The sequence below is a fragment of the Andrena cerasifolii genome, chromosome 9 (genome assembly GCF_050908995.1).
Source record: "Andrena cerasifolii isolate SP2316 chromosome 9, iyAndCera1_principal, whole genome shotgun sequence".
Lineage (NCBI taxonomy): Eukaryota > Metazoa > Arthropoda > Insecta > Hymenoptera > Andrenidae > Andrena > Andrena cerasifolii.
In genome coordinates, this window is record NC_135126.1 from 11,783,442 (window position 1) to 11,789,441 (window position 6,000).

General features: G+C 47.3%; 1 protein-coding gene across 1 annotated transcript in view; it reads right to left on the reverse strand.

Moving 5' to 3' along the window:
* LOC143373295 (protein Fe65 homolog) overlaps positions 1 to 687 on the reverse strand; it is a 147,991-nt gene extending 147,304 nt beyond the window's left edge. The window contains exon 1 of the mRNA XM_076820427.1: positions 217 to 687. The gene's annotated coding sequence lies outside the window, so the exon portion shown is untranslated. The remainder of the gene's footprint in view (positions 1 to 216) is intronic.
* Positions 688 to 6,000: the final 5,313 nt, after the last annotated feature.

Here is a 6,000-nt window from a genome sequence, read left to right on the forward strand (position 1 = left end):
TAACGCTAGAGCTGTGGCAATTTTTGCCTTTAAAAATTTCCCGCGAAACTGCAGCACGGCACGCGAGCCGACCTATGGAGCGAGCCAGTTTAAAGCGAAAACCGTTCGAACGTGCCGGGGACACGAATGATTGACAGCGACGGAAAAGCCGACATCGAACAACGCTGCTGTCCATTGAAAGACTCGATGTGTTGTAAGAAAGAGAATGGTACTCACTCTATGCGCCCGGATGGTGTTTTCTTGGCCGGGTTCTTTAAGGAGGCTCGCGCCAGCTGTCTCTTCTTCCTTTTCCTTTCGTCCAGCGTTGAATTGATTTCACTCAGGCCCCGATTCGGCACACAACAATAAAATGAGAGAAACTGAGACGCGAGGGAAAAAGACGCACGACACTACGTTACACTGTACTAATGAAGGGAGAGCGACACACAGCGCCAGGACAAGGTTAGAAACGCCGAAACGCTCGAGCGACGAGCCGCAGAGCGTAACGTCTAGTTCGCCTCGAGGGCGTCGCGGCGCTGCCGAGCGACGGTACGACCGCGTTCCTACGATACCCCCACAAATCTGTCCCCCGTTTCATGCCATTCTCCCGCGCAAACGCTAGTGGCCACCACTCCAATGCTCCCCACCCGAACTCGCGAGCAGGGATGTTGGTTTTTCGACCGCGTCCCGCACCCTAATTTCCACGATTACCTACATCACCGTATCTATCGAAACGGGTCTTGCCCGAAATTTCCGCTACCGATCCGAAGCACGTTTTCCCCAACAATGACCACTCGTTAATCGGCACGGTTTTTAATGCTCGTTTTAGGAACGCCATCCCCGAAATTGGCGCCGATTGGCTGGACTATTTCAGCGAGTTCGAATCACGCGGTTCGTTAGTCATATGGTGTATTATTTCATCGGTTAGATTTATATTAACAATTTCTTTTCAAGATAATAGTGCCATTTAAAATCATTGAACGAACTCCTGCTTCGATTGGGATCGTCGGTTTGATGTTTATTGATTTATAGGTTATATTCACACGAAACGTATGACTATATTTAGTCTCCTGGAAACTTGAGTGACGATAGTTGTTAGTAATTTCGGTTACGCGGTGAGAGGACGATTATTATGCTGCAGTTTTCTTTCGTTTATTCGTTGTTTAACGAAAGTGAGTGCGTCAATAAACCTTGGGATTCTAATATCGTCGCCGGGCTTCTATTTGGTGCAACGAGACCGGCCTTCGACGTGAAGTTTATCGTCCTCGAACAAACTTTGTCTATGGACTATACTGCGTGGGCTATTGGACACGTTTGTACGTTAGCTAAGAAACTGAACGCATCGGCGATCGTGGCAGTCCTTCAATGCCTGGTCATTCAGAGATTAATGGTTAGGAATTATTTCTGGAAGAGAGCTGCAACCTGTGACATTCATGGGTGAGTGATTTCATACAATTACGTATTAATTACCAGCCACTTTGGCACGCTTCGCGTGCATCGCCGGTCGTAACGAATCCAGATGTCGTCATTAACGGGTAACAACTGTAAACGAACGATACGATGGAAAAACGAGTGTTTGTCGAGGGGAGCCGGGTAACAATCAGAAAATTGGGAAGGTTACGTGTGCAGTGGGGAGGCGTTCTCCCGTATAATCGGAGTCCCGTTAATGATTATATTAGACAATGGGCTCAAGAAGCGTGGCACGAGCGGTATGTGTAATTGTGTAGTTGCCGAGAGGTAGGGTCGCAAAAGTAAAAATGGCGGGGCCGTGGCACAGGCTCCTGCGACAAAATCGCTGTGGAGAACCGATAAAAATGGCTTCGTCTACGCGTAATTTATGGTTTATCTTGCGGCTAGCGAATAAATGCACCGTGCTGCTTTTGTAACAACGCTGGGAAGCTGCTCGCGATATCGCGTATCGCGTTGGGTTAAGCGACGTTAAATTCAAATGCCATAGAAATAATGGGTTGTTGCTTTTGCCAAGCATCAAGGCAGATATTCGCTGAAACTGTGCGAAGCTTTAAAAGTTCTCTTGAAATAACCTTTCGCGTTATGTGTGCACGTTATCAGAAATGTTCATCACTCCTGAGTAGGTATTTGTAAACGGGGAATCGTAAAGTGCCACGACCAAGCGATGCGCTTTGTAGAGTAGCGATAGTAGATGAAAGAGGTGCCCGTTTCTTCTTATCTCTGATTAAATACTGCCCCCTGCTCGTGGCATTTACAAATATTCAACGATCCGGGGCTTGTTAATTATTCGGGCCGGTAGGTCGGACAGAAACGATTACCCGTCGACCCGTGAAAAAAAAGCACAATTTCCCCAAGTAATTTTGCGTACTGCGGGCTCCGTCGGCCGTTTATTTATTAAAACACTCGGTGGTACGGACCTCTTTAAATCACGCGCATCCCTCGAGTATCCCTGTCCCTCTAATATTTATTAATCTCATTCGCGCTGACCGCTCTTGGCACGAACACGCACTCCGCATCGGGCGTCCGTCCGTCTGGAATCGGCTGCCGCAATATTGCGGGCGGTCTTATTGACCAATGATCCAGAACAAAACCTCTGCGGAGACATCCGCGCGATCGGGTGACTTTTCGATTCAAACATTACCTACTTATCCTGATTTTCTTCTCGACGTACACTCCGAACTTCCTCGCGAAATTAAATGGCGATGCTCTTTCTTGAATACCCGATAAACGTTGCAGCGGCGCAATTAACCTATTTGTCGCAATCAATCTGCCAGGCTATTAACCCGTGGTCGCGCGAAATGCCCAAGAACGTTCGCGAGCCGTTGAAAACAAGCCCGTTACATAAACACGGTACACGGAGTGCATTAAAGTTGTATAAAATTAATTAACGTGCCGCTGCGCCTGACGGGAAATTAACAGCCATTGTATCGTCCGGTGTATCAATTTATTAGGTTCACCCGCGCGCGGCTCGCAGGGTGGAAGCGTGCACGGACATTAAACGATTATATTTTCGAGCCGCCCCGTATAAGCGCCAAGCGGGCAACGATGATCGGGGTCGCGCCGGCCAGTTTACACGTCAAAGTTTACCAAAGGTTCTTCAGGGCCGATGCACCGGACCTTCTCGTCGCACGGCGCGGCGCACGCTTCTCTCTATCGCGGACACTGTGTTCATTATCGCGCGCCTAGGTATAAAGGGCCTATACCCGGGATGCCAAACAACGCGCGGGCTTGCACACCACGATGCGCGGGCGCCCTGTGCCCGGATATACACGCGTGTAATAATAACACGTACTCGTAGAAATAGTCGTAACGCGGGTGTACGTGTGCGCGCACACGGCCGCCGGTGGACAGAACGGGGGTGAGCCAAGGCGAGCGTATTAGGGGTGGGTGATTGTAATTTCACACATGACGTAACGCATCCCCCTACCCCGGTTTTCTGCCGTCACCACCCCTCCACTTCGCTTCCTCCCAGCGTTGTGTTTTGCTTTTGTACGTTCGGCATATGTGTGCCTTACGCGCACAACCGTGCGAAAGCCCGCGCCTCTGCGCTTCCCTGTCTCCACCGCCTCGAATCCCTTTTGTCTCTCTGTATCTCCGCGCTCCTTACTCTATCCGCCTGACGGACAGATAGCACTTGGCGCGCTCTTTCTCGGCGCTACCAGCATCACGAGGTCGGAACCGCAACCGTGCCTGTAGTGACAACCAAACTGATGGTTCCGTGCTGATTAGAATTTTCGGTTGAAAGCGCGACACTGATAGTCGCCTGGTATAACTGAGGAGATGTGCGGAGGGCGGCAAGCGAAATTAGGCACACGCGCGAGATTCATCGCCTCCGAGTAGCGGAGACGCGCGACGTTAGGAACTCTGTTTATCGGTAGACACTCGCCCTGCTGCGGCGGAAGCTTGCTTTATTAAGAGCAGCTCATTACGCCTAAGTGGATGAAGGATTACTTTGAAGGATAATTGAAGGATCTGCCGTCGTCGTTCATTGTCTCCCTGCCTTTTCATTCGCCTACACCGCCGTGTCGTCTTCCCGTATTTTCTTGCTCGTCCCGGTGTCTCGGATTAGGACTCGTTCTCCTATTTCTGTACTGATTAAAATTTCCGTCTGAAAGGAAGACACTGATGCGTCTGCCACGAATAATTTCCAGGGACTCGCGGGCGAATCAGGATAACAGGAAGAATGATATTCCACAGAGATTCGTGTTTCGACGTGGAACGTTTAGGTTCCAGTTCATCGTTGCGCGGGGCGTTATTAACTTTGAAAAATGTCAAGTAAATCTTAGAGGCTGCGCCGGTTCGAAGGTACACGCCGAGAAGTTTGTTCATTAAAGGCACTGGTCGCCCGAGGGATTGTTGATCATTCCTTTAATTAAATGCACTTTATCTTCTCAGGGCTTTGGCAATTAATTCCTCCGCTAACTTCGCACAACTTCGCGGCACATTCGAGCTCTTACGTACCCATTTGTTCCGTTTCGCGTAGACGCAGATACGCGTTTCTTTCTGCATAACTGTGGAAGTCGATGCACCGGGGGCGGGGCGGCCTTTAAATATTCTAAAGGGTAGTATGTACGTCTCTGGTCTGCCAAATATCTCTTCTCCATCCCCCTCCAGCCTCTATACGCTCCTTCAAGTGATATTTAATATCTCGAAACTGGCGTCAGCCAGTGAGTAAGACCGAGAAGAGGGCGGAGGGAAAAGAAGACAGAGAGAGAATGGGGGTGGAGGGATGGGTTTGGAAGGGAGCGCCTTATCAAAAATTAAAATTTCATTCGGCCAGACCGAGCTTCTCTATCTAGATCCTCGGGGCGGTTTAGAGCTACCAGAAGCGAAAGTAGTGGTACAGGGGTGGTAGGAGGTGAAGCTCTAATCGTGAGAAACTAACTTTCCCTTCGAGAAACTTTCCACCAACCATCGTTTCGTTCTATCCCCCCCGCACCCCTGTTCTAGTCTCTCCATTTTGTTAGAATTTATTCCCTCGCCTCTAGCTCTGGATTTGAGCGGCGTGCATTTGAATTTATGACCGTTCCTCCAATCGATGCCTCGTTACTCGTTCCTCAGATTCAACGTTGATCTCGTTTTCCTCTCCCCCTGATTATCGCGGAGCCTCGAGACCGAGCAAACGACGACGGTGCGCTGTATCTAGAGACGCGGTAGCGTCTCGACGCCAAGTACAGGAAAGAAAGTACAGAAAAGACACCCTGTAACTAACCTGAAACTTATTTCATTAATATCTCGTCACGCCTGCAATATTTCCTAAATTTAAAGGTATTTTTCTTATGTAAACCGCATATAAGCTTTCGAATAAGACCAATTTCAATAAAATCGGTCCGCGCATAACAGAGATATCATAATATCGTCTCATGGATCAGTCGGAAGTTTTAAGATTTTTCTTTGTCTTCTCCAAGAAATTTTTTCGTCGTACATAATACGTATACGCGTTACACGCACACCTTCAGCCGAAAAGAAACTAACACATGTTTCGTTCGTCAATCGCTATCTTCACTATGCAATCTACTCCAAATTTCGACAGCTTACCGTCCAGTTATAACCAAGTTATAAACGTGTTTTTACAAATATGTATCGTTGTACCATTGAATTGCAACCAAAATGCAGTCTCAAACACAAGATAAGTTGCCGAAAATAGAATTGCGACATGTTTGAATATCATCAAACTGTTTTTTATTTGTAACTAAACTGAGGATTTTATGTATATATAGATAATCGAAGAGTAAAATGATGCTGTGACTGGATTTATCCTTAATTCTGTCCGGTGATAATTTGTAAGTTATAATATTAAAAATTATCTGAAGTCATTCCCCATTCAAATTATCTTTGTAAAAAGACGTGAGATCCTCATAAAAAAAACTTAAAACAAAGTAAAAAAATTACGCCAAGTACATGAAATCAAATAAATCATTATTCTTTTGTGATTTATTTGATTTCATGTACTTGGCGCAATTTTTTTCCTTTTTTTAAAAGTTTTTTTTATGGGGATACTCTTTTAACCGCGCCCGTTCTACGTAATCGCCAATGCCCTTTATCAACGAT